Source organism: Bombus vancouverensis, chromosome 1, assembly GCF_051014615.1.
Source record: "Bombus vancouverensis nearcticus chromosome 1, iyBomVanc1_principal, whole genome shotgun sequence".
Taxonomy (NCBI): domain Eukaryota; kingdom Metazoa; phylum Arthropoda; class Insecta; order Hymenoptera; family Apidae; genus Bombus; species Bombus vancouverensis.
Window position 1 is genome coordinate 18,420,242 of NC_134911.1, and position 18,237 is coordinate 18,438,478.

Sequence of the window (18,237 nt, forward strand, 5' to 3'; positions counted from 1 at the left end):
TCAATATATCTGCGTTTATAACTTTTCTCTCTCTCTCTCTCTCTCGTAAATCTTCATATAATAGAATTATTGATTCGTACCTACGCGTTTGTTAGAAAGTTTGGAATCATTGATATGTCAATTTATGAATCTGTATATTATTAAGAACGAGAGATTTAACGAATTATAGCAGTTTCCAATTTGAAATTACTTTTCACTATAGATTTAAATAAATTCTCACTGAATAATTAGCTATATCTATAATACTTATAATTTTTAGCTATATGAAATAAAACGCAAACATAAAGAAATAATAGTATCTCATAAAAAAGCTGGAGTCGCCAAAATACTTTAAATGATAATCATAATCCGACTGTTTTACTGCGGTTGAATATACTAATTTAAAGTATATATACACTCGAACATTTATTCATACTTTCTCCATCAAAAAATTCAAGTACACTTTCCATCGAGTAAGTAACGCCAAATTTTTCGCTAGCTACTTTCGCAATAAAGTTGCCAAATCTGCTACAACTACAATTAAAACACGGTATCAAACTCATATCAAACACTATGAACGGTTTCATTCGTTCTACCTAAAAAGTCCTCAAGCGATCTTCCCCCGTAAAATTTCACCGCGAAACACAGACGTACTCGCTTTAAAGAATGTATTTTTACCTCGATCTACGCCGCACGACCATGAGCAACATTCCCTCGTAGGTAACTATATCGACTGGTGCTTAAAGTGCGGAGTCTCACGAGTCGTCTCACGGGGCCATTTACAATTTCATCGCGCGACGTGTCAGCCGTGGTGTTACGAGTTTTCCGAACGGTTGTCCGGAGCCACTGGCCAAACTCTCCAGATCGTTAACCCCGGTTAAAAGAGCCCCGGACAGAGATGGTTCGCGAGCGAACGAAAAGACCGACACTGGGCATTTTCTAGGCCATTGAGCCCGTTTGGGTAGAACCGATACGAAAAACACGATTTATCGATTCCAGGAACGAAGCGCTGGCCGTACAGTTTCGGCCCGGTCGTCATGATAACGTATGAACGTTTAAACTGCTCGCATATGCGGACCAATGTTTACCCTGACAGAGAGAATCAGAGTCGCATAGTCACGGCCCGTGAGCTTTCGGCCCATTCATCGAGTGTTACAAATATGTTAGTCATGGTTAATTGCACCGGAGGTCCGTTTAATGAGAAACAACCTAGTCCATGGGTATTGGGATTCAATTCCTTCCTCCTCTAAATATCAACGAACACCAGCTGTAATCTGTGAATCGCACAGCTCGAATTAATTATTCCCCGCCTTAATACGAGGCAGCGCGATAACGCGCCGTGCCAATGAGCCGCGCTAAATATAAAACGCGCATGTACATGCGAAATACCGTCCGCATGATAAATCCGTGTGATCGATGGATCGCGTGAATATGAATAACGCGCGGTGTCTCGATTAGATTCCACCCTCTTCTCTCTTTTCTATCTGCTATCTCTATCGTTGTCTCTGTTACATCCTCCGTGTCTCTGTTTTCCTTTTGCTTTTTATTTTTTATCAAATTTATACCTCAATGTTATTTCGCGCATCGAATGGAGAATCGAACGAACAGATTCTTTTTTCCTTTTTCGTCGCGTTTATCCGGTATACTATCATTGGCTGTATCTACACAAAAGCATCGAGCACAACGCTACATGGAAGCGGATTATGGGTGCTCCGCGAAGAATCGCGTCTTTCTTACCACTCGTACCAACAGGTGTGCGAATTTCTCGGAACGCACTTTGTATATTTTTCTTGTGCATCCTAGCTACACGTGTTACGGCTATGTTAGGTTAAATAAGCCCGCGTTCTATTGTAGCCTGCACATTGTCAGGGGTAGAGGGCTAATACCAGAGCTTGCACAATGGTGTAGCGCCAAACTTTTATGAAAGCCCGGCGAAATTTTTCCGTCCCTATTATTCTTTTATGCGCAACGAGGTATCTCGCGTTCTTGGAGGGGAAATATATTCAATTGTTTCCTAACACGGGCTCGTTAAGGAGCATCGGGATAGAAAGAAGGGAAAAAAAAGGAGAGGCAGAAAATAAATTGCCCCCGTAAATTTAGATCCCGTGACAATAACAACGAATCGTCAACAAGCCGACCTTGATTCCGGATAATCTACTTGTTGGACCGAAGTCCGATATTCTGACTCGATATCTCCGGTCGACGGGGCACGTGCTTCTTAATACGCGCTAGTTAAGTGCATCAATGATAGTGTCTTTTTAGCATTGAAATTGCATTGGCTTCACCTGTCCGGCGTAAGAGTAGAAAAATTCGACAACTCAATTTGAATAAATTTCTCGGCCCGCCTACCGAGCACGCGATAAAGTTTTTTCGAGCATAAAATTACCAACTATATTCGGTGTTTTGCGGCTTACCTTTTCTGATCGTCGCACCATAAATTTCTTCGCTTCTTTCCACCGGTCGTCCTTAACGAGATCCTCGTCGATTGTCCATCAGGGATCGCGCGTCGGAACGCGTTACACACACGATCAACGTGTAGCAGCAGATACCGTGGAAAAAAAGAGCGATTTGCATTAAACGTCAACCTGATGTGTTGCGTTACGCTCGATCACACCGATTCCATCGTGAACGAGCTTCGATTATAACGAACGTAAATCTTCGTTTCACTTTCGCTTTGATAGACTGCCAGTATAGATTTTTGTTTAATCGAACTTCGCGTATGTCGGAAGGGAAAAAAGGCGCCTACCCTTGTTCGTCCTACGCGATCGTCTCGTGCCACTTTTTCAATCTTGTCCGAGTGCTAAGCTTTTACGTTTGGCAGCGACATTGCGTCCGGCACCAAGGGTCCAAACTTTTCTCTGGAAGTTCGATCGGCGTTCGTTCGGAAAGGGCCCTGGCCGAATAAGTGTAGCGTTGTTCCACCGCACCAAAGGTATTTCACCTCTCTTTCAACCTTCGTTCTGTTCCCTTTTTTTGCTCTTCGCCTTCCTCCGAGGAAAGATTAGTTTTCTACGGACGATTCAATCGCGAGAAAAAAATACGGCTGAGGTTCGAGACACACCGCTCTCTGTTCGACACTGGAACGAAATTGTCGAGCGGCTTCGAGGGAAAAAGTTTTTCCGTGAAGTTTCGCGGGGTGATGATGGTGGGGGCTTACTCGCCTCCGGTCGTAGAGGGGTGTGCAGCCAGCACGTGACACTTTTTATCGGGGAATCACACGTGTCACGCGAGATTATTGGCCTTTGTGAGCGCCTTGACAAATGGTCCACCGCATATGGCGCGTCGCGCACGACTGAGGCCAGATTTCGCTTCCACCATCCTCTCCCTCTGATCTACCCCCACCAGGCCGTGGCTCCATCCTCTTCTTCGCCCCTCGCCGTTTCCCTGAGTGTCGTCGTTGTAACACGCAGACTCCGTTACGACGATGCTTTTCTTCCCGTGAGACAGCTCTTTGGTCAGGTGCTCCTCTTTTTACGTTCCCGATCAAAGCAACACAGGAAAGCATCTACAGCCAGCTTTCTTATTTTGACCGAGTGCACTAAGTGTATTCTCGATCAGACTCCCCGCGTCTGGACCAACAAGATGTTCTTTGACCCACCGTGAATCGGATAACATGCTCATCGTACGATGCGTTTCCCGCCACCGTCACTGCCCCTCTTCTGCTGCCACTTTGCGAACAATTACGCAATAGATACTTTTTCAGATAATCGCATCGACTGGAGCATCGTCGTTTCCAAGGACCTCGGTATCCCGGTCCAACCGTTACGCCACATCAAATTTACTTTCCTCCAAGAGATATCCACGGTTGTATCGTTTTCTCGAGTGTCTGCCCTTCCCTCTCTTCGAGAAACGACCAAACGTACTCGTGTATTGTCCCAAGACAGGGGAAGTATCTTTTGAGTCATCGTAGAACCGATGGATTTCAGAGATGCGTTACTTGCTACAACAAATGCTCGAAGAATGAAGTGAGCGGACTGGTAACGATGAAAATAGGTGATCCAGAAAATTTTTCAATGACTAAAACCAGTGTCGGCGCGTCCACGTTTCAAATTACCTGTTTCGTCAACGAGTCCGCTATCGCGGCTGTTTTTCACCACTTTGAAAGTACGTGCGCACTCGGACGTGTGATAAATACCGGTCCCGCGGGTATTACAAATCAGATAGCATTCTACCTTCGGTAGTATGTTTTTTTTCTTTTTTTTTTTTTTTTTGTTTCCTCTTGCCTCCTTCACTATCCCCGCATGTTCCCTGAACTGTTCGACGTCCCGGATAAATGTACATATGTCGTGATGTTCGTGGCGATGTTCTCAGCGACGTAATCGAAGTTCGTCGAACGTACGCTGCGTGTACCGCGATCGAAACGTCAAAAGAATCGAATTAATTCTTCGTGGCGCGATCTCTAGTGGAATTCTGTCTTTGATCAGGTGTATCTCTTTATGACGCCGATCAAAGGCGAAGGAATCCGTCTAAGCCGGCTTTCTTATTGTAACGGAGACAAGCGAGCCAGCCATGTTCCTCGGCCAACGTCCAGAACCTTTCTCGGGGCTGTTATAAATTAGCCGAGTTTTATTGTGCCTTATGTTCCTGTCACGCCTTATACAGGGAACTTCATTTCTTTCCTCTTGAACGTTTAATAGATAAGCGACCGGTAAAAACATCCTGGTGTTGCTATTCAAGGGAAGTTCGTTTATTGATTCCGCTGCCTCCTAAGAGTGATTCGTTTCCCCTTATTCTCCACGATTAAGCGTTATCTTCTCACCTTTACGATCTGACCGCTCGGAGAGAGGTAGTTCCTTTTGATGTCAGAGATGTGTGCAATATACGATAAGATATCGTAGATTGGCATTTGAATAATTTTTATGCTTCTAATAATATTTTTTGTTAAAAAAAATATCTTTTACTCCTAATTCTTTTTTTTATAAATTCTATAATTTGTACTTTCAACGTGTCAACGATCTTTCCTATTTTTCAATCAAATTTCTGGAAATTTTTATACAATTTTATTAACATAATATAACGATATTCTCGCTTAATTATTTTAACGTCTCTTCAGTACTACAAAATAATTATGATTAAATAATCGAAGCTTTCAATTTAATTATTAAAAATTCTGCGATGTTTCTAGAATCAAAAACTGAACAGTTTCACCTCGTTTTGTATTAATCTTACGAGCCATGTAAATTTATCCAATTACGAAGAAGAAGCTACTATCAAATCAAGCCCGATCTTTCTAATTTGCACTCTTGTACCGCATTTTACCCCGTCCGGGTAAATTTTCAGTGACAATCTTGCGCCGCTCCATTTCACGAATACAAGAGTCAGCCAGATATATAAAGCAGTTGGACAAAAAGATTCTATGCGACGTTGGCGTTGGTAAAACAAAAATTACAGATGCGTGCTAGTGCGTTGGCTGCACTATCAACCGAAATGAAAAGCGTCCCAGTCGAGACAGAGAGGGGCAGGACGAGATAAGATCTACAAATTTCATACAACAACTCCGTCGGTGGAAGAGTGTTCCGTCGTGTCGAGAGATATCTTTTCCGAAATTTACTGTGCTTGTTTAGCCCGAATTAACGAGTACAATGGCGCCTTTCGAGATTGCTCCTGTCACGAGTTTCGTTTGTGACATCCTTGGAGTGTATTAGCCCGACTCACGCGTCCCGCAGGAGCAGTTTTCCTGGAAGTTTCATCCAAGTTTGAATCCAGTTATACCCTTTCTCTCTCGTCTGTCCGATAGGAGTCCCAGGTCCCGGTATGAGTCTGAACGACCAAGCAAACCTCACGATATCGCGTCCCCTTGCGATTATCCTTCTGCGCTGGGAGTTATCGCATTGCACCTGTTCCGACGACTTCACAATTAGCCGGTTTAGAGAATGTCGCTTGAAATTTTCCTACGTTCCAACGCTTGTTGCTATAGTCGAACGAATCACGAACGAGAGTGGGATTACACGCTATGTGAAATTGCGATGATCTTGCTTGATATTACGTAATTGATAGTTGACTCTGGCTGACACAAATACGATTACATTATAAGACATATACCTGACAGATTTTTCAAATTCTCCAAGATTATACGTTGGAAAAAATATCGCGAATATTTAAGGAATCAAGATTAGTAGGACAAACTGTTTTATTTATACGGTGGTACGAAATTTAATTTTATAAAGCAAAGTTATATTTGACAAGAGCAATGAATAGATATAGTGTACGTGTAATCTAAAATACGATAGATAGCACTTACCGATATACTAACAAATGTCCAATAAATATGTTGCTTTCACATATATGTATAGAAAATACTAAATTTTAATATTCTTTCGTCTGCGTGTATATAAATTTTAAATTTATAACGTAGGTCACATATAAAAATATCAGACTTTGCGTGCTACTGGTAAACAATATTCCTGAAATTTTAGTATCGTTAGTGGTATAAAAATCATGTTGTAGGCTACGTAAATAAATGTGGCAGCGAGTTGGCTAACTTGTTTAAAGTTATGAGGAAATAACTAACTTTAATATTAGAATGAAGTGATTTCACAGAGAATGGAAAATAGGCGGATAGAAATTAAATTACGAATTTTAAATACAATTTAAAAGATGAAACGCTGTTAAAAGCTTTAATATAACTTACAAGCATAAAAATTTTACTGAATTTCCACAGCTTAATCTTTCTACCTGAAATATAATATAAAATCATGGAAATGGTAAATATAGAATAAAGAGTTACCTTTTCTTTTCCATATGTATAGGTATACATTTTCATAGCAGTCTTCATGATTATTCGCTATCCTCTGTTAATTAATGTTTTACATGCATAAGGTTCGTGTTACTGCAAAGTTATATATGGATCGTTCGGTTTACAACTAACCACTAATATCTTACCCTGCAGTTTTGTACGAATGCCAAACCGAAGATGCATAGAAGCATATGCCACTAGCTGGAACGGCTGAGTGATGAGAATAAATATATCTCTAAAATTAAGCGCTTACAAGAAACTATGCAGCATCATAATTCAACTAATATTTTAGCTACTGCCAAATTGCAAGATTTATTACATGCTTATTATTTACAGGCTTTTCTAAATATCCTGACTTCTCTAATTTTCTTCGTTATGTCTCTACGTACGTGCATTTGTCATAGTTTTCGTATTCGCATCTTTTTCAAGTTAAAAGATGCTGTAATTTTCTATTACTATTACGGGTGCCATTAACGTTAATTTATATAGCTATTTCAAAAGCAAGAAAATAATTTTTATCGATTGATTAAAATTATTTTTCCTTCGGGTATCTTTTTGTAGCTAGTTGTATTGAAAGAATAAATGCATTTAGTGCATAATCCAATTTGTTGTTAGTATCATTGTTGAAATTTAAAGTAATATATTCTATCTAACTTGAACATATAATCGATAATAGAATATTTGATTTCTTAAGAATATTATTGTATCTTAAAGGACCTACTTGTGTTTCATGAAAATGTATGTAATTTAATTTCATTTTTTCAAACGTGATTGCGTTCTATTAGAAGATGCTTCAAGAAACAAAAGAAAGTATTTTGTCGACGATAACGTTATTTAACGGTGAATTTTTTAAGTTTGGTAAAGTATTATACTTTACGCATTTCCTTAGTGCATTTATGTTTCTCGTTAGAATTATTCGGATAAAAATGTCTGAAAGAAAAATAACTTCATTCGACCAAAGAATATCATTTTATACTTTTTAAAACGTTCGGAATATTGAAGTTCCTTCAAATATGATTTATATATTGTCAACAAAAATTGACACGAAACAATCATTAAAAATCTATCATTTTCAGCTGAAATAATTCCCAAATTCGCATTTACCTTCTGAAAATGCACCACCTATTCTTCAAGATTTCTATAATTCTTGGCGAAGCTAAATGTGGTGCGATTATCTTCGGCGACGCGTCGGTTCGACCAGTGTTTGTAAACGCGGTTGCCACTAAACGTTCCCGCGATATATCAAGCCGCTCTATATATAAAGCTTTTAAGCCCGGATTCTGTGCCTCCTCGTATAATTAGGACTCTAAGTGTTCAACGTAGGTGCTGGCACATATACCACCGAAGATACAATCTATAGGTTGTCATGAAGATCGTTTCCACAGATTATTCGGACTCACTCGGTGAGTCCACGTCGTTAATAAGGAACCCTGTGCTTTATTCACCGGTCTGCACGTGAACGCGATTCCCTTCTGCACGATCATTCACGCCAGATGAGATTCCTCGAGATCGTCGATCCGATCCCCGTGGCTATGGTTCGATCCCTTCGGTGAGCCAGCTGCATTTTCTGGTTGGCTGACTAAACCAGAACCTGTGAAAATGAACACACGTTAAAGCGAAGATGCTGTCGCGCCTTTAGAATTCTTAATCTGTCCCCTGTAGCACGTTACCAGGCTCGTTCCAGACGTTAATTTTCATTCGCGACTCGAAGATACCGAAAACGGTCTGAGAATCCTCGCGTCCATACTTTTTCGACGACGCGATGACAGAAAAGTTATTCACGCGGGAATTGTTTTTCCACTGGGCGGTTCGACGGTTGCGTTGGCTGGTTCGAGGTGATATTCGCGAATTGGGACGCTCGCAATACGAAACGTCGCCGCTGGAAACGTCGCCAAAGTTTCATCGGGGGATGAAGTTTATTTGTGCGTCAGGCGTTTATTTCACCGCGGTGCTCGCGAAGGAAAAGTTTCGAGCACGGACATATGATAAGAGTTCGGATTGTTCTAAGACGATTTCGGGAGGCGAAGTTGCTATAGTGGAAACGGGAAAGTCCGCAGAAGTATATCAACGAGCCTGACTTCAACGTCTCGGTGATTTGCGCCACGTTTTTGAAAAATAAAAACAGCCGTTTCTCTCTCGCCAGACGAAGTGGATCTCCCCTCGTTGTTCGACGGAATCTTCGTCGCTGAGGAATCTTAAGCCGAATGTATGTTTGCTTTCTGGTCGACTTTATGCGTTCATTAGCATCGTTATTTTATTAGGACTGGGAATTCTATCGAGAGTTTCTCTGCTTGACGTCACAAAGGCTGGATGGATGTGTAACGAATATATGTGTAGATAGAACCGTGCAGCATACATTTTTGGGGGGAAAACAAATTCTGTCAGACCGGTTGAAACGCTGCCAGTGTATTTTTCACTCTATTAATAGTCGGTTCCCAGCTTTGTTCAAAACATTTTTCTTGTAACAACGATAACCTGGCTTTTATTTTTACAGCTGAAAAGGAGTACACATTTTTTTTGTATATTTGTGAGAGACATCGAGATTTTTGTCGAAAGGAAATCGATATTTCTGGTACCTTTTTAAAGTGGCGCTCGTTCGAAGGTAAGACAAATATGGCAATCAAAATATTAGTTATGTCGAGTTAAGTTCTTCGAAATTCCTCTTTGATTCGTGTTCCAGGGTCATTCGAAGTTGTCGTGCAAAAATTTTCTAGCGGAACCATGATTGCTTGTTTATATATTTAAAGACCATCGATCCAAATATGATTTTAAAAGAGTCTATAAATATTAAATCAAAGAATAAAAGCACTTGAAATTTTGAACGTTATTTACTATTTCCCGAGTGCGTATAAAATATGTAGGAAATTTTTAAATTTTTCGAGCGAACTTTGTCAATACGTTAGGAAAGTATAATTACAAAAATACACAAACTGAAGTCTACACATTGACAATAAGATGCTAATATTTAATTAAAGCGTCAGGTAACGTAAATATACTACATACGTGTACATATACCATAATCCAGTATAGCAGTTGTAGTTGACCGAATTCCAATCTCATTCATCGCAGGATATCTCAAATTGCTTATGGAAGATCAGACATGAATCTACGAGATTTCATCGGCTACATTGTCAGAAATTTTCGAATTACGATCAATGAGATAACATTTCGGATCTTGTCTTCCTGTTCGGATAATTCGTTTCAAAATTGGAAAGTCCTCTCAACCACTTAATCTTCATTTATACTACATTTATATACATTACATACAATCACGCTAATCCGTATAACGTTACTAGCAGCTAATGAAACTCACAGAACTTGACTATTCGTTCTTCAAGAATCATTGTTTATGTAAAGTACTTATATTTAATTAATTTGATTCGATGATTTTCAACCTTAGGAACTGGAAGGGATATTGAGACAAAGATTCAACTGAAACATGATTCTCCTTCGTAATGAGCTGGTCATAGTCTGTCCCAAGTATGATTTAATATCACAATGGAAGAGATTAAATGTCTAATTGTCAGAAATATATATACTACTTTTACTAAATGCAAATCCTACTAAATTTACTAAAGGTAAATCATTTTCATAATGTTGTGAAGCGTCAGAGCAGGTCTGATAGACTAATTTAATCACAGTATCGATCAATGGCGGCGTAAACGAAAGATTCCAGGACATTGGTATTAAAATCCACCTCGTTCCTTCGCCGCGACTCAAACGTTCCGTATTGCGAAGGGCGGTTTAAAATAATGTAAGTGCTTCACCAACAACGAATTTACCTTACTGCCACAAAAGAATAAGAGAGAGAGAGAGAGAGAGAGAGAGAGATAGGGAGAGATATAGAGAGATGGGGCCATAGTGGTTTATACCGCGATTCAACGACATAAAATTGAGGTACGCGGCTTGCAATAAATAGTGACCCGAGGCGAGCCAACCAGACGTCGATTTACAGTGGTACGTTTGCGTGTCGAATAAAATAAAGGATCTGCAACAACCTCGGGCCAAGGTACAACGATTTCCAACTGGAAACATTTCATTTTCGAGCCGCCCTTTTATGATTCGCACACAAACACCGGTACTACCAGTGCGAGAAACTTTTATACACCCGTACACACCATCAGATAGTGTGTTTGTTATTTTCGTTTGTGATTACCGTAGAGTTTTTCTTTCCTGATGACGGAACGATTAGCAGAATCGATTAGGGACCGTTCGCTCAGGGAACGATCTCTTTGTTCGTTTTTCAGCCGGAATGATCCGAAAGTTTAATTCGTAACGGCACCGACCGGGAAATCGAGCGCCGGAAAACAAACTAAAAAGGTATTAATTGAGAGAGGCGAGGGAAGGGGGGGGGTGAAAATCGTTGCGGCAAAACTTGGTCGAGCACGATATTGCGAACTCACCGGAACAAGCCGATGTTTTTTGGCGCTGTTAATTGCCAAGAATTAAAACCTCTCGAAACATTACGTAACTTTTTCCAATAGAAATATTTGACAACTATATTAAACTTCGATATAAAAACACGAGTTTACCGATCTTTCCCATTTTAAACTCAGTGATGGTCGGTGGTTTGTTAAGAATAGAAATACATAAATCAAGGAAATACCGCTGTCTGTATTTTTCGACTGATGTTCAGAGGCATCATAAATACTTCTAACCGAACAATTCCGTTCCCAAAATGTCAAGTCAAAACATCATAAAATTTATAGAGAGGAATCGTTCATAACTTTAGGGGAAAAATCATGGAATAACCTGAAATCCACAGCAACACGATTCACGAGCATTTTTTGTTGAACCGTGTTTCAAGTACAAAAGAGCGGTATAAAAGGAGGTTCCATTGACACGTTCTCGAAAGGTCGAAATATTTATCGCAACAGGTACGTGAAAAAGTTTCCGACGCGACAATTCAATTTCACCCTGAGTGCTTAAAACTCGCGGCTTAACGGCGACACACCTATGATATATGATTTGCCTTGAGCACGAAACTAGTAACCATCCTTCGAGGAGCATTGTGCTAGAAGAATAGACGTTCACCCCCGACAATCTTGGCCCCTCTTTTAAGCCACTTCATAGTCCTCCAATAAAAAGAACATTAATCACGATGACGGCAATGGCGATCCAGAGACATCCTATTCAAAAATCATTCACCAATTTTCTACGAATTCCATGTGGTCGAATTACCGATACTTGACAACATGGTTCGCTGATGAAGGAAGCGAATAGGATCCAAATAATCGATTCGTTAGCAGAGTGGAAATGACTCGTGGAAAGCGATAGTTCATCGTGGAAAATCCCGAACGGTGATTTATCGAAACCTTTGTACAGCTCTTCTTGAAATGACGCGAGCCACGGGGGGTTAATCGACCACAACGACCAATGGGTCGTCTATGAAGCGTTGCGCGATAATAAAAGGACAGCCTCACGCAGTGGTGTCGACAATAGTGACATGTAATGGTGTCCCAGTCCTGAGAATCTCGGAAACATTTATTTTTCCCTCGGTATATACGGATTATCCTCGGTGTACCAGCATGGTCCTCGGAGACGCTACAATGGCTATTTGTGACAGGCGTTTCAGGCTCGAGTTTGTGCAGGGTGTGCATATATATGTATAATGATTACAGGAAACCGTTAAGCCAACGATTTTATACGTAACCCTCTACGACGATCTTTAACGTAAGTGATTTTTATGATGCTCGTTTATTAAATTAATCCGACGAATAAATTGGGATTCTGTTCCAGATGAACGTGTAATTCTGTGACCTTATTTATTTGAGCGATAGAGAATCGAAGCTTTTTACGAAGTCATGAGATTCCAATTAGAATAAATATACACTAGTTTTGGATAATAAACTTATTGTATATGTTCAATTTAGTGGAATAAAAATAATGTATATGATATCTTTAACAAAACTTTAATCTATCCCATTGGTTAAATTTATCAACGTGCATTCGACGTTTTATTAAATTTTTGTAAAACAACTGCCTACTTTTACAATATTTATATTCAAATCAACAAGTAGATATTTATTTTCGATTTACAGTATGGAATATAATATGTAATATCAACGATTGAAAGTCAATAAACGCATATTCCATGAAGAGTACAATTGCAAATTTTTCACCGCGCGACTTTCAAATAATTATAAATATCGGTGTCGTGTGAAATTTCGGAAATTTTCTACAAGCTCTATTTTTTGACGAATCTGGCCGATTTCGGTGAAACGCGAAGAACGGTGTTTACACAAAATCGACGAGGAAACGAGAACATGCGCGATATTATCGTACAAGTAAATGAAATGAAAATAACGCTCCAACGATCTGGCTTTTCACAGCACCGAAAGGAGCCGCGATATATTTCATTGATCATCGTCCCCGTTTGTTGAAACGAAAATATCGACTGGCACCATTCGCTTCCGAATCGATGTGGCCATCGTTTCCATGAAATGCCATCGGTAGGCCTAATAAAGCGCATTGTCCTGGCGCGAATGCCTACGGGAACGCGATAAAATGCGAACCATTAGGGGCTTGTAAAGTGTTAACGCAAGGGTTGAACAGCGTGTAACCAGAGTATGGAGTGCGCAAGTTACATCGTTGGTCTATGCAGGACTTAAGGGTTGCGTTGCCGCGTTCTGTCTCACCAAGAGGGTTCACGGGTCCCTACAAAATTCTAACAGTAATAAATTATATTCGAGGCACGCACCAGTCCTAAGGGTGAGCACCACGTGTGCTGCACCAAATGGTACTTTCATTGCACTTGCCTCACGGCTTTTGCATTTTGTCGAGCTCCATCCCCGTGAATTTATCGTTCTTCCTTCCAGCGACTTTTTGAAATGGTGAACACACTGGATACTTTATACTCCTCTGTTTCGTTCCTCTTCTTCTTTCCATCCACGATCACGAAACTGTGAGTTGGTCGATTCTCTTCGGTCTCTCGTATCATTGGCACGCGTCATGATTTATCCGAGATTAAACGCCGATTTTCAATACCACCCCGTCGACCCTGACGACCTCCGTCGATCCACGAGACCGTGACCGATCGGCTTTCAACTCATAGTGAAGTTGAATTTTATTTCAGAAGCGGCGCGACCTATCGAGGATATTTTATCGAGTCTGTTTGCACGGGAAACACGGCGTGCCGGCGGTTGATTTGCAAAACGCGATTGATTGGAAGCTGGCTGCATCGTTAAAATATTTGCACGGTCGCCGCATCTCCGAGCTTGAAAAAGTCGCTTTGATGTTATTGATGCAAATGAACGGACGCTTCTTTCTTTTAATTAAAGTAATGCGGCCGAAACGATCGGCAAATTGAAGTAGTCGTGATGTTGCGCCAATTTTAAACGTTCTGTATTTCAAACGTTTCGTTGTTAACATTTAATCGTACGCTTTCTGAATTCTTTGTAAATCGTTTTCGTTCTCGATTCTCGTGAATCTAGAACGTGATGCGATAAATAAATATGAGGAAAATAATGATACGTGATTGCTAACCATTATTCTTCTTTCTTTTATGAAAGAAATTTATAGTAAGAGTTTTGTCATTGATAACTTGCAGATATATTTTTCTACGTTTCGGTAATATAAATTCTCGAACGTATTTCGTAAGTGTCGCTATAGTAGATAGCAGAATGGAAGATAGAAGATAATAATTAAGAATATGACGATACTTATAAGTGTAATTATCCATTATTCTTATTCTTTTTCCTTTGTGTTTTTTACGGATAAAAAATGAAAAACGAAGATGGTTGAATGAATTCTGATATAGAAATACGTAAACTGAAGTTATACATCAAACCTGAAGTTAATCTCGATGAGATGAAAATATCATGAAATTTAGAAAACAGTTTTGAGAGAATTAGATCCAAACACGCTTTCACGCACTCTGCATTCGTCAAACAGCTTAACAGCATCGTTAATTGTCGAATTTAAACATAAAATTTTGCACATGGACTTTCTTAACATGTACTTAAAAGTATCACATTTAACTGTAAACTTTGATCTTCGAATATGCAGTGGCTAAAAAAATTATTGGGACACCATTGAATTTATTATATCATTTACATACCATAATGAATTAGATTCGAGTATATATACCGTATCGTTTGGTAATACTTTCGTATGACTGTCAAAGATTTTTGGAATACAAGGATACGTGCCAATACTTTTTACAGGCATTTCATTTAACCATTAAGAGAATTTACTAATACAGAAAGCTCGCTGAACGCAAAACAAACCGTTAGATATTCGAGACACGCGGACGAAATCCTGTCTATATCCCGATTAACCAGGCTATCTATCGTCTGCCTGCTCAGAGGCTAGCAAACAGCATCGCATTCGTGCATAAATTAAAATAAAATGCAACGAAACCGCGGAATTTTCGTCGTTGGTCGACGTAACGACGTCGACATCGTAATTTTCGCTCGTCCACAAAACGTGGATATGTCATTCATTGTGGTTCGTCGAGCAGGACATACTTTACTGGCTCGGGTGTTACTCGTTCAAACCACCCGTGCCTAGTTTATTTATACGCGCATGTATACGTTATCGTTAAAGTGTGAAATGATGTATCTTCGCTGACAGCTTCCGTCCCCTCGTTTCCCACGCGCTCGCGCGCGCGCGTTCACCAGAATGCACCCCCGAATCGCGTGCTTTCCGCGCGCGGACCACCGTTTCGCCTGATAATTGGGTTACGCGCGAAAAGCATTACCCCCTCGATCAGGGGAGCCGATCTTTTTGGCCCGATGATAGGAGAGACAGACGACCTAGCCAACTTTTCAGCTGTTGCCGATGCACGCCACGGCAAAAAACAGCCGGCTGGAAAATTATCGATCACCTTTGAACACGCTGGCTCGAGTGTTTTTTTTATTAAATGCATCACGAACCGGATGAGATTCTTCGATATAAAGGCTTGCGAATTTTTCGATGCAATAAATTCCGGTTTTGCTGCTTCGATTAATTTTACCTTTGATTGATGCCGGCTTCCTGTTCCTTTTCAGTTATTAATATACGATATTGCCGTATCGTTTTACCGATTTTTTCTGGCATGCTTCTTTTGCAGATATTTATTGATTTTTATCTATTCATATAGCGAAATGTACAATTTTTTAAATATTAACTCTTCATTTGTAATGGCGCGGAATATAGCGTACCCTGGGTGAATGTTTAGTCGTTTATAAATGGAAAGCTTTTACAAATATGTTACGTGTGTTGCGGAAAACATTTTGAAACGTTATCGTGAACTGTGATTAGAAAAATTACAAGATATTCGGTACAAACATATATTTCGCAAAGATCGAAATATTTGGACAGGAAATTATTCGTTATATTAGCAAATTACAATATTTAGCAAAGTGCTAATTATATATATGTATTTGAAACAACTGTTCGTCATGTATACTAATTTTTTACCAAGTTCATGCCCGTGCTAAGTATGTTACGGCTCGTTAATCGTATTAATCACGCGTTGTTACACAATTTTCTGTGCTAATTGTTCAAATGCCTTCGCGAGCCACTATATTTGTAAGTATACATCGAGCGTATTTATCGAGCATGATTTAAATAACAATTCTATTGATACGACCACTTTTATACCGCTTATTTGGATCGTTATCTCGATATCACTTTTGTGTTATATTTATCTATGATATTGAATACGAATTGTCTGATATTCTCCGATACTTTCCGAAGCAGTCTTGCAATTTCCTCGAGCGCCACGTTTCTTTCAAGATACGATTGGAAAGAAATTCCTGGTCTGAAGTTACAAACCGAATTTATACATTTAAATATATAATAAATTCCGCGTTCTTGAAGAGAAAAGAACACGACCAGCGGTCATACAAAAGGAATAAAAAAGAATCCGTTTCCCTTACAATCTGTTTAGAAGAATGGACTAGTTTCGAATAAAGATTAGCAATTTCAAGTTCCCGAAATCGGCGTTCTTCGTTGAAAGCAGAAAGGGGCAGGTTAAATCCATAATGATTTATACCGCGCCCTAAACTGGGATTCCCGGGTAACGCGAGTTTCTTCTTTTATTTCGTAGGCCCTTTCGCCCCTAGTAGAATCCCAAATCTCTTCGTGAAGACGTCGTTCCCTCCGTTTGCTCCCTCATCCCCTCCGACCCTCGATCTTTCAACGATCGAACGTTTGGAAAAATAATTCGATCGCCTCGATTTCCTCCGGGTGACGGCGGGTAGCAGGTGCGTTCCGCTCGGCATCCGTCATTTCGCGAGTCGTCGTCGTGTTTCGACGTGAGTCTCAGTTTCCACCCTCGGAAAGCCGGAAGATTACATCCTCGACATGCATTTCCCCCCCGGCAGCGCGGCGTGGTCGCCTCTCGACGAGCTGTTTCGGAGGGTCGACCACGAGGACACGCGTAACGACCAAAGATCCTCGAAGCGGCGACGGGATAGCAAAGACTCTCTCGTCTACCCGATATATCCTTCTTTCATACGTGTCGCACTTGGAAATCGCGCTGCTTCGAACCGCTCCAATAATTCGGATCTCGTATTTTGCCATTTTCCCAAAACCATCCCGTCTACGCTTCCTTCTTCCCCACCTTCGCTGCTCGCTCGTCCCCTTTCCAAACGGATTTTACGGCTACCCATACCACGCGACCAGCCTCCCCAAAACAACCGCCTTCACGTACGTGACCGGAGTGAGCAAACGTGCTCTCGCGCCGGGGCTCAAGGAAACCAGTCCGCACGACGGAGTTTTCAGACCGTACCAAGTTCGCACTCGGAACTCGGCAAACACGCGTGCAGCCCACCTACACGCTTCCTACGTGGCCTTTTTTTCGAGACGTTCCGCCTCGAGCGCGATTCCGCTCCAACGTCCTAACCGACTGAACAAAGCTAACCGCCTGGCTTCTTTTCGTTCCGTGGAACTTTGAATTCGCGGATACGTAGCCGATATGGCTCCCAGTTAGGTAACCTTCGCGCGGTACAGCTATAACGAATGGTTATGGGGGCGGCCGATCGTGGGAGGTATTACGTATCGACGAGAAAGTATTGTTTTAGCGGCATAAGTTTCGGGATAAGATTTTACACGGTGCTAGGATTCAAGATGAAAAATATGCGTTTGAGAAATTGTCGACGATACAAGAGATTTCATTGCATTTTATGAGTGCTGTGAGTTAACGGTTTAATAAATGTATCGCGGTATTCTGAACGAATGCCGCAAGTTTTAGCGTATCAAGAAAACGTACTTTAATGTTGGTAATAGGTATAACTTTTAATATCTGCGATATCTGACTTATGCGGTTCAGTGGAATTTCCAAAGCTTATGATTAAACGATTTAAGATGAAATTTTTCGGTAATTTCTGTCGATTTAAGAGAAACAGAAAGCAAAATTACTTGGTATTAAAGGTGTAGATTAAGGTGTAAATTAATGAGTCATCTAATCGAGGAAAATCCTAAATTTCTTACTTTGTTAATAAATCTATAAACACGTAAAATAGTGGGAAAATTTTATTTTCGAAAGCTTATATATTTTTTAAGCGATTAATTTGCTCCTCGTGCAGAATTACCAA

General features: G+C 40.5%; 1 protein-coding gene and 1 long non-coding RNA gene across 3 annotated transcripts in view; both read right to left on the minus strand.

Moving 5' to 3' along the window:
- The window catches only part of LOC117153394 (uncharacterized), a 72,188-nt gene extending 68,492 nt beyond the window's left edge, over positions 1-3,696 (minus strand). For both annotated transcript variants that reach the window (XM_033327404.2, XM_076621934.1), the window contains exon 1: positions 2,394-3,696. The gene's annotated coding sequence lies outside the window, so the exon portion shown is untranslated. The remainder of the gene's footprint in view (positions 1-2,393) is intronic.
- A 3,804-nt stretch (positions 3,697-7,500) lies between these two features.
- On the minus strand, positions 7,501-8,588 carry LOC117153395 (uncharacterized). Its single transcript, XR_004463600.2, has 3 exons — positions 8,386-8,588; positions 7,820-8,306; positions 7,501-7,645 (listed from the first exon to the last, which is right to left on the minus strand). It is a non-coding gene; the product is annotated as an uncharacterized LOC117153395 (long non-coding RNA).
- Positions 8,589-18,237: the final 9,649 nt, after the last annotated feature.